This window comes from Sapajus apella, unplaced genomic scaffold, assembly GCF_009761245.1.
Source record: "Sapajus apella isolate SASKATOON/1434 unplaced genomic scaffold, GSC_monkey_1.0 scaffold10, whole genome shotgun sequence".
NCBI lineage: Eukaryota > Metazoa > Chordata > Mammalia > Primates > Cebidae > Sapajus > Sapajus apella.
The window spans coordinates 5,879,075-5,899,146 of NW_022436950.1; the positions used below are offsets into that span (position 1 = coordinate 5,879,075).

The following is a 20,072-nucleotide window of genomic DNA, read 5'->3' on the forward strand; positions in this document are numbered from 1 at the left end:
TCTGACCAAGGCTCACATTTGTGGCCATGCTCCCAGGACGCTGCAGCCCACCCAGCATTGTGTTCAAGCCTCAGATGTTTTGTGAGCAAGCTCTCCAAACGCCAACGTTGCATTCTCCCTTGGGTCACTGCACTGCTCTCCAGGTTTGCTGTAGCACCCCTTGCGTGCAATTTAACAGGACGCACACATGTTGCATGGGAAGTGGCACTAGAAATGACGTATTGGTGCTGAGCTATAGGGCTCGCCTTGGTGCCTGCCGTCGAGGTTGGGTGTCTGAATTCCTTGCCAGTACGCTTGCAGCACCAAGGCAAGGAAATTATACCCCAGGACTGTTTAAGGATGCTGATGATATGGAGCAGGATTTCCATTTTTTCACCCCTACAGGGAAAGCAATTAGTAATTATACTCGAGGTTGGGACTTTGAAGGACAGAGGATGGGTCTTTTCTGAACTTCTGATGGTGAGGCCAAGCTGTGATTAGAGATCTGGCCTCCGGGCCCAGCAGTTTATGGGTGGGTGGGACAGCCCACACTCTCCCAGCTGCCAACCCAGAGACTCTGTTGAGCGGCTTCTCCCTGGGCTGCAGCTGCCGGCCCCCTACCACAGGAGTAAGAGCACCCAGAGTGGAAAGACGAGGGTGGGAAGTGAGACCAGTCAGAAAACACTTAGGAAATGAGACAGGACAGGTCTGGCCACAGATTCTACAAGGAGCAGCCAGAGAATGAGCAGAAACTCCAGAAGTGAGTGGTGAACCAACATGCTCACATTTCTTGGGAATGGTCTGATTTAACATATTGTGCCTCTCTTCCTTTAAGCCATTAAAATTCTCAGATATTTTCATGCTTCAGAATATAAACTCCATTTGCCAGACCCATGTTTAACATTAAGAAATAGCATTGGGGCTGGATGCAGTGACTCACACCTGTAATCCCAGCACTTTGGGAGACCGAGGCAGGTGGATTACCTGAGGTCAGGAGTTTGACAGCAGCCTGACCAACATGGAGAAACCCCATCTCTACTAAAAATACAAAAATTAGCTGAGTGTGGTGGTGCATGCCTATAATCCCAGCTACTCTGGAGGCTGAGGTGGGAGAATCACTTGAACCCGAGAGGTGGAGGTTGCGGTGAGCTGGGATCATGCCATTGCACTCCAGCCTAGGCAACAAGAGCAAAACTCCGTCTCAATATCTATAGATAGATAGATAGATAGATAGATAGATAGATAGATAGATAGATACATAGGTAGATAGATAGATAGATAGTTAGATAGATAGATAGATAGATAGATACATAGAGGTAGGTAGATAGATAGATAGATAGATAGAATTGCAGCTTTTGTCATTTACTTAGAAAAACATTGTAAGTGCTCTACCTGATTTGGGAAATATCCATATCCGTTAAGATGCAGATTCTTAGGGAACACTGGCAAATCCTCTCAGTTTTTAGGACGTCAACAGTGGATGGGTGTGCTTACGTAGCAAGACTCAGGGAAGGCCTTTGCTGCTCCCACCTGCTGGGGCCCCACTTACCAAACAAATTTAAGTCATCCAGCATCTCCTGCTGCCAACCGTGAGCTTGACGCTGCATCCCACAGTGGACTGAGATGGGGAAGATGGGTCTCTGCTGCCTTGGAGCTCTCAGCATGGTCAGATCTCCTAAGAGCAGCAGAGAACACAGACCCTTGGAGATGGCCAAGCCCTCGCCATCCCCTCACTGACCCTGCACCCACTCACAAATTTCATCTGATTCAGGGGTAACCAGAGCTTCATTGCGATTCAGGGCAATCAGGCCTGCCACTCACTGCTCCCACCTGATACCAGGCATCCATCCTGGGATGCTCGCCGCAGGGTTTCCTTGAGCAAGGGGTCAGCCAGTGAGGATTATTTTGGGGATTCTCGGAAGCTTCTTGACTTAAAATGTTCTCCTCCACAGTGCTATGCCACTTAAACCCTCTTTTGAGTCAATGCTGCTTTCCATGGCAGTGTTTTTTTCAAAAAGTGAGTACCAAGCCAAGTGCAATGGCTCAGACCTGTGAGTTTGAGACCAGCCTGGGTCACACAGCAAGACCTCGTCTGTAAAAAAAAATTAGCCGGGCATAGTGACGTGTGCCTGTAGTTCTAGCTACTTGGGAGGCTGAGGCAGGAGGATCACTTAAGCCCAGGAGTTCAAGACTGCAGTGAGCTGTGATTGCACCACTGCACTCGAGCCTGGGTGTCAGAGTGAGAGCCTATCTCTGAAAAAGAAAAAAACAAGAAGCAAGTACTGATGGAGAGAGTTTCAGGGCAGAGTTGTGCATATTCACCTTATATATTTGTCTATTTATATATTTGTGTATTTTCCTTATCCTTTAGGATACTTTTCTATTTACACCTAGGAATGGAAGTGCTAATAGACCAGCCTGAGAGGGGACTTGTTAATTAAACTATACCTCAGGTAACAGAAAATAAATTTGTTTCACCCAATGAGTTACAATGAAGGAAATGAAGTACTGAAAGTCCATGGACCTACCCCAGCTCCAACCTAGTGTGCTGGCAGATCCTGGCCGTCAGAGAGGGCACGACTTTCCCATTTGCTGATGGAACAAATCACCACAAATGTAATGAGCTGAGGGCTTGTTGCCGGGGAGTTCGGCCGTGCAGTGAGCTGGAGCTCTGTGGCAGGGTGTGCAAGCAGCCCACGGCGCTGGCTACTGTTAGTGGCAGTGTGAGCATGGGGAAAGCATGCGTTAACAATGCACAGTAACATGTTACATTAGTTATGTGTGTATATGTGTTTATAGGTAGCTATTTCACAGTTAAAAGACGATTTCAGTAAATCACGCTAAAACAAGCCTGTGTGAGGCAGCATTCCACAGTATTTCCAGTTACTTCTGAACAACTCTTCTGTTTTATTTGAATGTTTCGCTAAGGAGGTCTTTTCTACAGCCACAGATTGTTAACACAGTAGCTTTCTACAGTTTACATACAGCCAGTGTGGTGTGGAGTTGGGCCTTGAACTCAGGCAGTCTGGCTCTAGAGCTGTGCATTTAATTCTGTCCCTATTCTGATGGAGTCAATATCTGATTTATTACAGAGGACAGAGCTGTTGGGATGTGGGGAGATCACACTGAGAGACACCAGTCTTGGGTGTTTCCAGCGCCTGGTGTGGTAAAGTGATCCCTGCCTGCACAGCTGTGGCCAGTAAGATGTTCTGAAAATGGCAGTAAGATGTTCTGAAAAACCCATTCTCTCCAGCAGCAGGACAGGGACTACAGAGGGGTCTGCCTCCTCCAGCTGTCAGTTCAGATGTCAGGTCTGGAGGCCATGATCTGACCCTTGTGTGTTTGGTGTAAGGCTGGGTGCTAGCCAGCCCACCAGGCTACAACCTCCTCCTGCCCTGACATTTCAGACAGATTCTTATGTCCGGCATTGTGTCTCTGCACTTTTGAGGCTCCAGGGGTAGTCAGGCTCTCTGCACACACAGGCGGCTTGCACAGGCCTGGAACCCTGTGACACACGTCAGCCCGTCTCTCCACAACACAGCTGCTCCAGTTACCCTGGCTGTGGGGAGCTCAGAATCCCAAACACTACCACGTGTCTGGCATTGGGTCCGGCCACTTCCTGAACCTCCTGCCGCCTGATTAGATCCCTTTTATGGTGCTGCAAGAGGTGAAAGGTGACCGTCTTCCTCCAGCATAACTGCTTCCTTTCTCCTAGGACCAAGGGAGCTGCCTCCCCATCCTCCAAACCAGGCTTGTCTTTCTCCAAATCCCAAACACATGCAAAACTTACTGGATCCAGTGGAGGAAGTGCCCCACCTCAGCCCCAGAGACCAGCATTCCAAGGGAGCCGTGACTAACCTGTAGGGACTGTTCCATCAAAGGAAAGCAGCATCAACTTAAACCAGAGGATGGATGCCAACCTGCTGGAGGGCCAAAGGGGCTGACCTCGGACAATCTGCAATGTTGTAGGCTGCTCCTGTGGACACCAGGCACAGCTCTTCCTTTTCCAGGTTCCAGTTCTTCATTCCTCAAGAATCCCTCTGGAGAGCTTTTATGAAGGAGGAGCTGGGAGCAGTTCCCAGCTCGTGGTAGCCAAATATCTTTCACTGACAGATGATTCCCTAACTGGAAAGGTGAACCCTCTGGATAGAATGTTGGAAGGGCCACTGAAGGAGAAACGAGTTAGCACAAAGAGCATTCCCTCCACTGCAAAGGTCGGGCTCCATGTCTCACGCCTATAATCCCAGCACTCTGGGATGCCGAGGTGGGTGGATCACCTGAGGTCAGGAGTTCGAGACCAGCCTGACCAATATGGTGAAACCCTCTACTAAATATATACCATCTCTACTAAATATATGTGTGTGTGTGTGTGTGTGTGTGTGTGTGTGTGTATACACACACACATATACATATATACACCCACACACATATTTATATAATATATATATGTATATATATATATATATACAAAAAATTAGCCAGGCTTGGTGGTGCACAGCTGTGGTCCCAGCTACCCAGGAGGCTGAGGCATGAGAATCACTTGAACCTGGGAGGCAGAAGGTGCTGAGAGCTGAGACTGTACAATTGTACTCCAGCCTGGATGACATAGCGAGACTGTCTCAAAAAAAAAAAAAAAAAAAAAAAGCATTCCTTCCACCCCCAAAATCAACGGATGACACACAAGGCTCGCATAGGAAACCCTGACTAACAGCCTATCATGCCTCCTGGGCCATAGTTAAGCTGTGTGAGAAGACAAGGGCATTTCTAAGTTACTTTTACTTGTAACAAACACTGGATGTTTTTATTCTATGAAAGAAACTGTGGCCCACTGGCAAGGATGTTAGCACAGGATACAAAATCGTGTCTACCGCCCATTGTGTGCTAAGCCACTGCTACCTGTACTCATGCTCCCCCCTCAGTTCTTAAACCCACAAAATTTGAAATGAATATATATACTGTATGCAGATGTTGAGGCCCAAAGCAGCAGGACGTCTGGGTTCATGCATGGTGTGACATTAGAAATATGACCTTCATATTCAGTGTCTTCTGAACTGCATACTGTTAAGATAGAATTTTAGAGCTGGCTCACACTGAGCAATGCCAGAAATAAACTCCCTCCCATCTTCCATTTCACTGTACATTTTTACCTCCAAAATTAAAGGAAAACAAAAAAGGAACTGCAGTGATATCATGTTGTGATGGTTAAACACACCAGAAATTCCGGAAATGCAAGAAGATAATTTTTCAAGATTTTAAATGTACACACGTTACTGTTAGTTTTGTTAGGTAAGATAATAGAAATGTAAGAAAATTTCTGCATCTTTGCAAGAGGCATGTTAAAGTATTTAGGTGTAAAATATAATGAGGTCTGACTTTAAAATACTTCAGCAGAAATGAAAGATTTGTAAAAGTGGTGAAATGTCAACAACTGTTAAACTTACAGGTGGTGAGTATACTAGTCTCTCCACTTTTCTGCATCTCTGAAAAATTCTCAGGGAAAGGCAGGAAAAAGCAGTTCTTTGTTTTAAGAGCAGATTTTTGGGAGGAGGGCAGGTGTCGGTCTTGTTTTTCTTCCTCTGATTACTAAATCATACAGTTTATTATAGAAATGTCAAATTAGATGGAAAAAGCACAGATAGGAAGGTTAGTCACCTATCATGTTAACAGACAACTCAGAAGTGATTGCTGTCAATATTCAAATGCATCTCCTTCCAGGCATATCACAAACCACTGATACCTGTAGTACATAAAGATAACCCATATGAATTTGCCAACATTTGACCATCTTAACTAATGAAATAGAAATTCATACAATTCCTTTCTCTCTCTTGCCCTTTCATCATGGGATGATGCAGAACGAAGGCCCTTGCCAAATGCAGGCCCCTCGATCTTGGACTTCCCAGCCTCCAGAACTAGGAGCCAGTAAAGTTCTGTTCATTATCAATTACAGTACCCAGTCTCAAGTATTCTGTTACAGCAGCATAAAACAGACGAAAACAGGGGGTTATCCTAGATCCATAACATGCCAGCGGGAACCCAGGGGTGCCGCTCATTTCCTGAGCAGGCATTGCAGATCACCAGCAGAAGGTAAAGGCTGCAGGTTCCCTTGCATGTGCCGCACTGGGGTAGACTGAAAAATGGCCCCAAGATATCCAAGTCCTATTCCCGGAACCTCTGAACGTTACCTTACATGACAAGAGAGACTTTGCTGATTAAGTTCAGGAATTCTTTATGGGAAGATTTTCTGGGTAGGTCCTAAATGTAATCACAAGTGACCTTGTAAGAGGGAAGAAGATGGAGATTTGACACAGAAGAAGGGGAAATAGGACACTGAAGCAAGATGCTACCCTGCTGGCTTTGAAGCTGGAAGAAGGGGCCGTGAGCCAAGGAATGTGAGGGGCACAGCTCTAGAAGCTGGAAAAGACAAGGAAATTATTTTCTCCTAAAGCCTCCAGAGGAAGTGCAGTCTTGCTGACACATTGATCTTGGCCTAATGAAACTGATTTTAGATTCTGACCTCTTCCAGCACTATAGAAGAATAAGTATATTTTTTAAAAAACTTTTAACTTTTAAAACTATTTAATTATATTATTTATTAATTTGAGATAGGGTCTTATGCTGTCTCTAAGCTGGAGTGCAGTGACGTGATCAGAGCTCACTTCAGCCCTGACTTTCTGAGTTTAAGTAATCCTTCTGCCTCAGCCTCCCAAGTAGCTGGGATTACAAGTGTGCACCACCAGGTCTGGCTGATTTTTGTATTTTTAGTAGAGATGGAGTTTTGCCACATTGACCAGGCTGGTCTCGAAAGCCTGACCTCAAGCGAGCCACCCATCTTTGCCTCCCAATGTGCTGGAATTACAGGTACAAGTCACTGCACCTGGCCTGTATTTTTTACAGAGATGATGATCTTGCTATATTGCCAGGCTTGATCTTGAACTCCTTGCCTCAAGTGATCCTCCTGCCTCAGCCTCCCAAAGTGCTGGGATTACAGGTGTGAGCCATCGCATCTGGCTGTGTGTTGTTTTAAGTCACCAAATTTATGGTAATTTGTCAGTGCATCCATAGGAAACTATACACACAGCAAACACTGAAGCTCCTTCTTTCAATCTGAATTAGAAGTCTGGGATTTTTTTTGTGTGTGTATGTAACCACTACCAGTTTTCTAGACACTCTTTAGAGGCAAAATTTCTTGGGAGGGCAACACAGGTGATAATGAGGAAGAGAACAACCTAGACCCAAAGCAGACTTCCAAAGCTGCATGAGAGGCTGGGTCACAGCTGATACACTACTTAAGAACAAAAGGGTGAAAAAGAAAAAGAAAAAAGAAAGAAAGAAATTCACACAATGCAATTGAATACATAAAGAGTACCTCATGCCATGAAAACTGACTTTTAACATAACTTTACTGGCTGCATAATACTCAGGAGGTAAATACAGTATACTTTAGTTTTTTAACAAACATTTTACTGTTTTGAAAGTTATTGAGCATTTCAAAAGAGTGAAATGACTACTAAGTTTCTGCTACTATAATGATGTGATTTGCATTTTGGTGCATACATCAGTATTTGATTCTCAGATTCTTTCTTTCTTCCTTTCTTCCTTCCTTTCTTTTTTTTTTCTTTCTTTCTTTTTTCCTTCCTTCCTTCCTTTCCATCTCTTTCTTTTTCTTTCTCTCTCTTGCTTTCTTTCTTTTTCTTTTTCTTTCTTTCTTTTTTTTTATTTGAGATGGCGTCTAGCTCTGTCACCAAGCTGGAGTGCAGTGGCGCAATCTTGGCTCACTGCAACCTCCACCTCCCAGGTTCAAGCAATTCTCCTGCCTCAGCTTCCTGAGTAGCTGGGACTACAGATATGCACCACCACATCCAGCTAATTTTTGTATTTTTAGTAGAGATGGGGTTTCACCATGTTGGCCAGGATGGTCTCCATCTCTTGACCTTGTGATCTGCCGACCCCAGCCTCCCTAAGTGCTGGGTTGACAGGCGGGAGCCACTGAGCTCAGCCCTCTCAGATTCTTTCTTTAGGTAGGTTCCCAGAAGTGAAAGGTCATGAACATATTTAAGGTTCTTGACACATATTGCCAAATTATTTTTCAAAGGTTCTGTTTTCCCCCTGACAGGTAATGAGAGTGACTTTTGATGCATTCACAGCAGCATTAGACACCCCTTTTATGAATACGTTTACTGACACAATGGAGGAAAACGCGCATGCTAACTTGTATTGATTTACTTTTTTTTGGTTTGAGGAAGATTTTCAATAGTTCCTTCTCTAACTCTTTGTGCATTATTTGCCCATGTATCTCTGAGAGTTGTAATATTTTTTATCTTCCAGCATCAACATATTTTCATGAAGTTTTTCACTCTGATTATAAACAATAGTACATTGTCATCGCAGAAAAAGTAAAAGGTATAAAAAATAAAGTTACTAAGTCACTCCGTAATCTCATCACGCAGAGTTAACTACTGTCATTATTCTTGCATAATAATGTTCTTCAAGATGTTTTTTGTGCCAGGCGCGGTGGCTCAAGCCTGTAATCCCAGCACTTTGGGAGGCCGAGGCGGGTGGATCACGAGGTCAAGAGATCAAGACCAGCCTGGTCAACATGGTGAAACCCCGTCTCTACTAAAAATACAAAAAATTAGCTGGGCATGGTGGTGCGTGCCTGTAGTCCCAGCTACTCAGGAGGCTGAGGCAGGAGAATTGGCTGAACCCAGGAGGTGGAGGTTGCAGTGAGCCGAGATCGCACCATTGCACTCCAGCCTGGGTGAAAAGTGGAAAACCCCCCCTCAAAAAAAAAAAAAAAAAAAAAAAAAAAAAAGATGTTTTTTGCTTTGCTTTGCTGAGGTACACATACACACACACATGCACACACGGGTACAGACACAGGAACACCCACCCACATACATGCAAACACACCACCTACAAACACGCATGCACAAAACACACAAACGCGCATGCAGAAAACACACACACATACAGGCATACACACGCACACAGCTGAGTGTGTTGTACATAGATTCCTCCTTCCTGTTCCAGTTGCCGCTGGTCTTAGTCTGCTTTGTCCTGCTAGTACAGAGCACATAAGACCAGGTAACATATAGAGAGCAGAGATTTATTTCTTACTTCCCTAGAGCTGGGAAGTCCAGGGTCAAGGTGGCCACATCTGCTGAGGGCCTGTTTGCTGCATCATCCCATGGCGGCAGGCAGAAGAGCAAGACAGGGCCAAGCTCACTTTCACAGCAAACCCACTCTCACAATGAAGACCTTAATCCATTCATAAAAGCAGAGCCCTCATGAGCTAAACATCTCCTAAAGGCCTCATACCTATCAACAGCATTACACTGAGGATTAAGTTTTCAACACATGAACTGTGGGAGACACATTCAAACCATAGTATTATTGTATTATGAAAACTTTAACATGTCATGAAATGTTCCTAATAAACAAGCCATGTCATCTTATACATGTAGATACATTTAATTTTCTTACCATTGGTATTTTGATTGTTTTCACATGCTTGTAATATTTAATAAGCCTATAATTAGCATGTTTTTCTAGAAGTACTTGGTATAGATGAATAATATTAATCTTTGGTCCCCATTTATTTATGATAAGCATTTTTCTAAGAGTTTTTGGTGTTTGGTTTTGGTTTATCTTTCTTTTTTTTGTTTTCCTGCCTTTTGTTCCATATTTTTTTGTTTCATTTATTTCACTTATTTTTTATTTACTTATTTGTTTTTCTTTAAGTTCTGGAATACATATGCAGAACCTGCAGGTTCATTACATAGGTCTACATGTGCCATGGTGGTTTGCTGCACCTATCAACCCTTCATCTAAGTTTTAAACCCCGCATGCATTAGGTATTTCTCCCAATGGTCTCCCTCCCCTTGCCCTCCACCCCACAACAGGCTCCAGTGTGTGATGTTCCTCTCCCTGTGTCCCTGTGTTCTCATTGTTCAACTGCCACTCATGAGTGAAAACATGTGGTGTCTGGTTTTATGTTTCTGTGTTCTTTTGCTGAGAATGATGGCTTCCAGCTTCATCCATGTCCCTGCAAAGGATGTGAAATTCTTTTTTATGGTTGCATAGTATTCTGTTGTGTATATGTGCCACATTTTCTTTTTCCAGTCTACCATTGATGGGCATTTGGGTTGGTTCCAAGTCTTTGCTATTGTAAATAGTGCTGCAATAAACAAATGTGTGCATGTGTCTTCACAGTAGAATGACTTATAATCCTTTGGGTATATACCCAGTAATGGGATTGCTGGGTCAAATAGTATGTGTGGTTCTAGATCCTTGAAGAATTGTCACACCGTCTTCCACAATGGTTGAACTAATTTACACTCTGACAAAAAGTGTAAAAGCGTTCCTATTTCTCCACATCCTCAACAGCATCTGTTGTTTCCAGACATCTTAATGACCAACTTTCTAACTGGTGTGAGAGACTATCTCATTGTGGTTTTGATTTGCATTTCTCTAATGACCAGTGATGATGAGCTTTTTTTCATATATTTGTTGGCTGCATAAATGTCTTCTTTTGAGAAATGTCTATTCATATCCTTCTACTTTTTAATAGGGTTGTTTGGTTTTTTTCTTGTAAATTTGTTTGTTACTTATAGACTCTGGATATTAGACCTTTGTCAGATGGACAGATTGCAAAAATTTTCTCCCCTTCTTTATGTTGCCTGTTCACTCTGATGATAGTTTATTTTGCTGTGCAGAAGTTCTTTAGTTTAATTGGATCCCATTTGTCAATTTTGGTTTTCGTTGCAGTTGCTTTTGGTGTTTTAGTTGTGAAGTCTTTGCCCATGCCTATGTCCTTAATGGTATTGTCTAGGTTTTTTTCTAGTGTTTTTAGGGTTTTAGGTTTTACATTTAAGTCTTTAATCCATCTTAATTTTCATATACGGTGTAAGGAAGGGGTCCGGTTTCTGTTTTCTGCATATGGCTAGCCAGTTTTCCCAGCACCATTTATTAAATAGGGAATCCTTTCCCTATTGCTTGTTTGTGTCAGCTTTGTCGAAGATCAGATGGTTGTAGATGTGAGGTGATATTTCTGAGGTCTCTGTTCTGTTCCACTGGTCTATATGTTTTGGCACCAGTACCATGTCCCATCTTTCAAATTTGAAAGAATCATGGCTTATTTTTTTCTGAGTGATTTCATTGCACAATCCCATTGCTTCCCATCCAGACAGCAGATTCTTCCTCTCTGATATTTTCTCTGACATTTGCATGACTTGGGTTTGTCTACGTTTTAATTGGCTGTGAACATATGATCGAAGAGTTTAACTTAGTTTATATTTTGTACCTGGTATAGCAAGTGAAAACGAATACATCATCTTTCAAAGTCTACCAACTGTTTCACCATTATTGCTAGTTTTCAGGCTGTGTGGAGTTTGAGTTTTTTATTTTGTTTCCTTTGGCTTCATAATCAGTTTAGTGGGCAGCCTAGGGAGGGTATCAGGGCAACCTTCACCTTGATCTTGTCATGTAAGATGAATTATCTGAGCTGGAAGGGACTGTCCCCAGTTATACATTCCATCTTCCTCACTGGGTTCTTTTCCTCCTATCAGCAATCTCCACTTATATAAGATTATGATGCTCCCAGAATCTTCAGGAAGCCTACCTCCCACAGGTCTGGGGGTGACAAGGGATTAGCAACCAGGAGCCCTGAAGGTCCTGGCAAGTGACCTCTTTCCAAGAGAACCCACCATGAGGGTTGTAGTTGGGTGACAACCCCTGGCAGCTACACCCTCGCACCTGCTGAGACCATGCAGCTCTAGTTGCAGCCACAGTCCCAGCACAGCAGGGGAACGACAGTCGGCCCCTGCTGCCAGTGGCAAGGGCCCTTGAACAGCCAACTTTAGCTCTGGGGCTGCCGGGGCCTGCCCAGCATGTTTTCTCAGAGCTGCACCGCAGTCCCAGGCTCTTCCTACTCATTCCTCCTTCCTTTCTTTTCTACCACCCACTCTTAGAGGTTGGAAGGCTCTCCCTGCCTTCTCCTGCCCCACACTTTTCATCCTCCCCAGGCAGTTGACCCAATCAATCTCCAGCACATGGTTTTGGGTTTAATGGTGTCCCTCTAAATGATGCTGAAGGGTGGTGGTTAATTTTATACTTGACTAGGCCACAGGATGCACAGACATTTCATCAACCATCATCATGGGTGTTCCTGCATGAGAGTCATGTTTGAATCAGGAGACCCAGGAAAGCAGATGACCCTCCTCAGTGTGGGTGAGCCTCTTCCAGACAGTTGAAGACCTGAACAGAACAAAAATGCCAACCCTGCCTCAAGTAAGTGGAAACGCTTTTCTTCTGACTGCCTTGATCTGGGACATTGGCTCTTTCCTTGCCTTCAGACTTGAATTGCAACATCAGCTCCTCCTGGATCTCGAGCCTTCTGACATTCAAACCGGAGCTACAGCACTGGCTCCTCTGGGTCTCCAAGTTGCTGAGTGCAGATTTCAGGACTTGTCAGCTGGCATGATCATATGAGACAATTCCTTATTTTATCTCATGTGTCTGTCTATCTATTGATCGATCTGTCTACCTATATCCTATCAGTTCAGTTTCTCTAGAGAAAGCTGACAAATACAAAGTCCTAACCCCCAGTACTGGTGAATGCCACCTTATTTAGAAATAGGGTATTATATGGATTGACTGTGTCCCCACCCAAATCTCATCTTTATTTGCAGCAGCCATAATTCCCACATGTTATAGGAGGGAGCAGGTGGGAGGTAATTGAGTCTTGGGGGTGGTTCCCCCCATACTGTTCTCATGGTAGTGAATAAGTCTCATGAGATCTGATGGTTTTATAGGGGAAACCCCTTTCACTTGGCTCTCATTCTCTCTTGTCTGGCGCCATGTGAGATGTGCCTTTGACCTTCCACCATGATCGTAAGGCCTCCCCAGCCACATGGAACTGCGAGTCCATTAAACCTCTTTTTCTTTGTAAATTACCCAGTCTTGGGTATGTCTTTATCAGCAGCATGAAAACTGATATAGTAAATTGGTACTGCAGGACTAATACAGGGCATTTGCAGATGATCAGCTTAAGATGAGGTCAGGCTGGGCGTGGTGGCTCAAGCCTATGATTCCAGCACTTTGGGAGGCTATGGCTGGTGGATCACCTTAGGAGTTCATGAGCAGCCTGGCCAACATGGTGCCATCTCTACTAAAAGTACAAAAATTAGCCGAGCGTAGTGACAGGCACCTGTATCCCAGCTACTCGGCAGGCTGATGCAGGAGAATGGTTTGAACCCAGGAGGCAGAGTTTGCAGTGAGCCAAGATAGTGCCACTGCATGCCAGTCTTGGCAACAGAGCAAGATTCTGTCTAATGGAAAAAGAATGTATAAAGATGAGGTCATTAGGGTGAGCCCTAGTCCAGTATGACTGGTGTCCTAATAAGGAGGTGAATGCTTGGACACAGATGTGGACGCATGCAGAGGGAAGATGGTGTGAAGACACAGGCAGAGTCATCTCCAAGCCAAGGAACTCCTGAGGCTATGAGAAGTCAGGAGAGAGGCACCAGATTCTCCCTCACAGCCCTCAGCAAGAGCCAACACCTGACTTAAGACTTCAGGCCTCCTGAACTGTGAGATGTTGTTTAACACGGCTGTTGTTTAAATCACCGTTTGTGGCACTTGGTTGGGGCAGCCCTAGCAAACTAACACAGGTGTCTGATTCAGTTTCGGCCTCTGCTCTTTAGAAGATCTGAACTGAGCTGAGGAGTACAATTCACACAGACCAAAGCAGAAATCATGTCCTCCTAAGTTGTACAACATGCTCTGCTGCTCCGCCCTAGAGCTGCCTTGGTTCCGGCCAGTATATCTTTAAAATACCCACCACTCCCCTTCCTCCTAAGCACTTTGAGAGGCCAAGGTGGGTGATTCTCCATTCTTGCCAACAATCATTGGTTCTCAGTGTCTGCCTCGGTCACAGCTCAGAACCATGTAAAGCACGTGGCTGGAGATACTTGGCTGAATGTTAAGGAGCTGAGGTGTGGATGGAGATAGCCACAGATGGGCTCCTGGGGAGAGGAAAGTCTTTCCAGGAGGTAAGATTCATGCAGCACGTCATAAGAAGGGGGCTCTGAAGCTCTTGACTGAGGGATATGCTGAGCTAGACTGAGGACATTCCCAAGAGGTCTGCACAGTGAGAATAGGAAAGGGCCAGCCGTTATGAGGAGGGCTCCCTGGAGTGTCCCAGTGGCTAGCTCCAACGACATGGGGAGCGAGAACCCAAAATGCACATCTGAGCTGGTTTTCATATGCCCACCTCCAAATCTCATTCTTGGAGCCCTGCCCGAGTCCTACCTTAAGGGAGCCTGAAGCATCACCAGCTCAGCCTAGGCTCAGACCCATCCGCCCCTGAAACCCAAGGCCTTTCATTCTTTCACACTGTCTTGCCTCTATCAGGCCAAGCCATGTGGCAACGGTGGTACCAGGGAGCCGGTGTTTCCCTAGGAAATTCTGTTGTATTGTTGCCTCTCACAGTTTAAGTCTGAGCATCTGGTAAGTCCATTCCTTATGAATTTTTGTTAAAAGGTAAGAAAGCAAGAAATATCAGCTAGTCTGAGTTAGCAGTTAAAATGCCTCTAACCTCAGAGACTAATAGCTTGAGGCTTCCTAAGTGTTTGTTGTTTTTGTGTTAATACATATTTTTTCTAACTCTAAAATGTAATATTTCTAATGTAGAATATCGGGAAACTGGAGAAAAATAAGGGAAGACAGTAAGGATCTCACATAATCACATCAGAGATAATTACCGTTAACATTTTGCTATGCATTCACTAGCAATTTTCACAAGATTGTCACTTAAAAACAGATGACTTGATGAAGAAATTGGCATTTAAAAAAATACACAGGCACTAATTTTAAAATAAAGCAACTCAAACTGCCTCCTGGGCAATCTATACCTGCAATGTGATTGAGGGGTATGGTCCAGGAAAAGTATTAGTTTTAAATACTTGTGAACACACAATTTCATACAATTCATGAGTTCAGACCTAGCTATATGAATAAGAAGCTGTTACTATCCCATGTGATAAATAAGGAAACACCAGGTCCGAATAACTCAATCACATTTCAGGTATAGATTGCGTACCTACCCCACTACAGAAGTTCTGAGGGTACTGAGATTTTGCTCTGAGAATTTGTGTAAAGTCTGTGTTTTTGTAAAAGAGAAACCATGACATGAAAATAATTATTAACTCTTACAAGATATGTATTGAGTGCTAGGTACCGTTCTAAGTATTTCACAAGTATTAGTTTTAAATACCTGTGAACATACAGTTTTACACAATTCATGAGTTCAGACCTAGTTGTACAAGTAAGAAGCTGTTACCAACCCATGTGAGAAATAAGGAAACACCAGATATAAATAACTTGCTCAAAGTCACTTAGCTTGATGGTGGCAAACTGAGATTTGAACCCAAGCAGTTCACGCTCCCAAGTTCTTCTTCTTGTTTTTTTGGAGGCCGAGTCTCTCTCTGCCACCCAGGCTGGAGTGCAGTGGCCCAATCTCAGCTCACTGAAACCTTTGCCTTCCAGGTTCAAGCAATTCTCCTACCTCAGCCTCCCGAGTAGCTGGGATTACAGGCGCCCACTACCATGCCCGGCTAATTTTTGTGTTTTTAGTAGAGATGGGGTTTCACCATGTTGACCAGGCTGGTCCCAAACTCCCAACCTCATATGATCCGCCCGCATCAACCTCCCACAGTGTTGGGATAATAGGCATGAGCCACGGTGCCTGGTGCCCAGCCTCAGGCTCCCAAGTTCTTCATGTCTCCCTACTGCACTGCTAACATTAAGTGAATACCACAGGAGACCTTTGGTGAAATGCAGCAAAAAAATCTCACTAGAGAAATTAAGATGGAGGCTAGTCAAATTGAACACGTGGCTGAAATATCGATGTTTACCTTCAATGTTACCTTAGTGCTTGAATTCATCTTTATCAAATACTAAATTGATACTTGAGTCTGTTTGGGGGATTTCTGTTGTCTTTTATTTACCTGTCACTGGGCTGTTATTGTACCCACTTCAATAGAACACACCCCCACAGTGCAGCTCCATGGCAGTGGGGGTAGCAGGGGGACTTGGGTTTCAGAGTCTGCCTATTCAGTCTTCCCATTGACTTTTCTAGATGAATTTAAACATTATATTCAAAGTTTCAAAAAGAATCAAAGGGAGAGTTTGAATGTCATCATATTAAAATTGTAAGGCTAAGCTCAGTGACTCATGCCTGTAATCCAACCACTCTGAGAGGCCAAAATGGGAGGATCTATTGAGCCCAGGAGTTTGTAATCAGCCTGGGCAACATAGTGCAACCCCCAACTAGCTGGGTGTGGTGGTGCATGCCTGTAGTCCCAGCTATTCAAAAGGCTGAGACGGAAGGATTACTTGAGCCCGGGAGTTCAAGGCTGTAGTGAGCTATGATCGCACCAGTGCATTTCAATCTGGGTGACAGAGTGAGACCCTGTCTCTAGAAAAATAAAATAAAAGCATTCATTATAGCAATATCTAAGTCTTTTTATATGCCTTGGCAAAATGTTATGTTCTTTTAATATGACCTAAGAATTTTGTTTTAATTATACCTTAGTTTTAATTGTATTCCTCTTTACATTATGTTTTAGGTGGTAATTTTTGTCACACAGGAAAACTATATGTGTGTGTGTGTATATGCACACACACCTAAATACGCACATATATACACATCTACATATATATTTAATTCTTATTTAACACAATCCTGCTGTTCTCATCAGTTGTAGTAGTTTTTGGTTGCCATTGCCTCACAACTGTGACTAATGATAATTTTGGCTCCTTCTTCATAATTATATGTTACTTATTGAGTTGGCTAGGATTTTCAGAAGAGTGTTGAATAATAGCAATGCTGTTGATATAGCCAAAAAAAGTAAAAGAATAAAAGAGAAAATAATTAATTCATCCCTATATTTCCATGCATTAGAATTCTAAGCAAACATTTAGAATGATGATAAAAATAATACTTAATGCAGTCAGAGCCATCACATACTTTTAAATAAGAAAAATCTGGTTCCAAAATTTTATAACACGTTTTCATTTTCTTTTTGAAAAGGAGAAAAGTAGAGATATATCAGCATTTTGGGTGAAGCTTCAGCATAGATTTGTTCACAATGAGGTGCTGTTCTGACATTTCAAAGATCCAGATTCGAATGTTTTGGTTTTTCTGAAAAAGAAAAGGAACAAAGGGAAGCAGGAATAGTCCCAAGATGTTCTAAGACACTCATGGGATCTTCCCAGCAATAACTAGAGGAGACTGTGCTGGGTGAGGGCAAGGTCCTAGTTCAGCCAGTGAAGCCCAGGGATAGTAACATGGAAGTTCTGATATTATCATACTCACGTCTGATTCTTTGGGGAAGTATCTATATCCTATAAATATAGGTGGTGAGAAGAAAGGAGAGTCTTACATTTGTTTGACTGTACCTTTAATCAGACCTAGTCATATGAGTTAGAAGCTGTTACTCTCCCATGGGATAAATAAGGAAACACCAGACCTGAATAACTTGCCCAAACTCAATTTGTTAGTGGCAAACTGAGATTTGAACCCAAGTAGTTCAGGTTTCCAGTGTGGAAGGTGTGGCCAAGACATTGCAGGATGGAGAGAATACTGTAAAAAATCTAAAAGTACTTTACCCACATATTGCTTTGTGTATTTCTAAGTTCTTGTTGTACATCAAATCTCTCTTAACTAACCTTCCCTTAACTCTCATCACTGGATTGACCAATATTCTGCATATCTTCCTCAAAATAGACTCAGCATGTGCATATAATATATATATATATATTTTCTTTTTTTTTTAAGACAGAGTTTTGCTCTTGTTGCCCAAGCTGGAGTGCAATGATGTGATCTTGGCTTACTACAACCTCCACCTCCTGGGTTCAAGCAATTCTCCTGCCTCAGCTTCCTGAGTAGCTGGGATTATAGGCACCCACCACCATGCCCAGCTCATTTCTTTTTGTATTTTTAGTAGAGATGGGGTTTCACCATGTTGGCCAGGCTGTTCTCAGATTCCTGACCTCATTTGATCTGCCCACCTCGACCTCCCAAAGCGCTGAGATTACAGGCATCAGCCACCACGCCCAGCCTCATATTTTGAGGCTAGTGAGTTGCTCTCTGATAAATCCTCCTAAGACAGAAGGATTGCTCGAGCCCAGGAGTTCCCAAGTGACGGTGGGCAGGTCTACGCAAACCTAACCCAAAGCCCAAGGAAGCTGAGAGGCCAAAGAAAGAGGCTGACAAATCCAGTTTCTTAGATAGAAACATTTTACAGGGACTTACAAACAGAAGCCATGATGTCCCACGCGGCCACAAGATGAGACAGCCGATATCCGTGCACCACTATCTCCCACAGCCAGCACTTATTTATTGTAGGGAGAGGAATGTGTAGGACAACTGCTTAAGGGTAGGACTTACCATAAGTACGTGCTCTTATGTAAGAAACAGTGGATAACAGAAATCTCAGAGGCCTTCCTGGAACTGGCGTTAATGAGAAGTACGTGGTGGATTAGCATCCAAGATGCAGTTGCTTTGGCCTCCCCACCAAGCCTGTTTATACCAGTTACATTGGTTGTTATCATGATGTAATTTAGGCAAATACTACATGACTCTATGAAACGTAAGTGCAAAAGGAAAGAGAGCTATTGTTTATATGAAAATGAAGATGAATGCTCTGGAAAGACTGAGTCTCTTTAAAGTGTTTTTAAAAAGTTGTTGCCACAAAAACAGAAAACCAAACCCCGCATGTTCTCACTCATAAGCGGGTGCTGAACAATGAGAACACATGGACACAGGGAGCAGAACATCACATGCTGGGGCCTGTCGGGTGGTGGGAGAGCTAGGGGAGGGATAGCAGGGGGTGGGGGCATTGGGGAGGGACAGCTTTAGGAGAAATACCTAATGTAGATGATGGGGTGACGTATGCAGAAACCATCATGGCACGTGTATACCTATGTAACAAACCTGAACATTCTGCACATGTACCCCAGGACTTAAAGTATAATTAAAAATAAATAAATAAATAAAATGCTTTATTGAAAAAAAGTTGTGGTCAAGACATCGGGGAGTGGGGTGGAGATTGTAAACATCTAGAAAGATTTGGGCCAGGCACAGTGGCTCATGCCTGTCATCACAGGACTTTGGGAGGCCATGTTGGGCAAATTGCCTGAGCCCAGGAGTTCAAGCCCAGCCTGGGCAACATGGCAAACGCCTGACTCTACAAAAAGTTCCAAAACTAGCTGGGCGTGTTGGTGTGCACCTGTAGTCCCAGCTGTTCAGGAGGCTGAGGTGGGTGGATCAGTTGAGCCTGGGAGGTCGAGACTGCCATAAGCCTTGATCTTGCTACTGCACTCCACTCCAGCCTCCTGGGTGACAGAGCAGGACCCCATCTCAAACAAACAAACAAACAAACAAACAAAAAATAACCCAACAATTTGTGTATATACCCAAAGGATTATAACTCACTCTACTATAAAGACACAGGCACACGTATGTTTATTGCAGCACTATTTACAAAAGCAAAGACTTGGAACCAACCCTAATGCCCATCAATGATAGACTAGATAAAGAAAATGTGGTACATATACACCATGGAATACTATGCAGCCATAAAAAGGACGAGATCATATCCTTGGCAGGGACACGGATGAAGCTGGAAGCCATCATTCTCAGCAAAATAACACAGGAACAGAAAATCAACTCATAAGTGGGAGTTGAATGATGAGAACACATGGACACAGAGAGGGGAACATCACACACCAGGACCTGTCGGGGCATGGGGAACCAGGGGAGGGAGAGCATTAGAACAAATCATAATGCATGCAGGGCTTAAAACCTAGATGAAGGGTTGATAGGTGCAGCAAACCACCATGGCACATGTAGACCTATGTAACAAACCTGCAGGTTCCGCACATGTATCCCAGAACTTAAAGTAAAATTTTAAAAAGCAAACCAAGAAAATACCCCAAAACCCAAAGCATTGCTATCTTTATTATGGTAAAGAGTTGTACTTTATACCTTAGGAAGAAAGATTCTACCCACATATTGCATTGTGTAT

General features: G+C 43.6%; 1 long non-coding RNA gene across 1 annotated transcript; it reads right to left on the reverse strand.

The window, feature by feature from the left end:
• Nucleotides 1–6,736: 6,736 nt before the first annotated feature.
• On the reverse strand, nucleotides 6,737–18,097 carry LOC116551497. The gene is made up of 2 exons (XR_004268970.1): nucleotides 18,061–18,097; nucleotides 6,737–6,817 (listed from the first exon to the last, which is right to left on the reverse strand). It is a non-coding gene; the product is annotated as an uncharacterized LOC116551497 (long non-coding RNA).
• Between the last annotated feature and the right edge of the window lie 1,975 nt (nucleotides 18,098–20,072).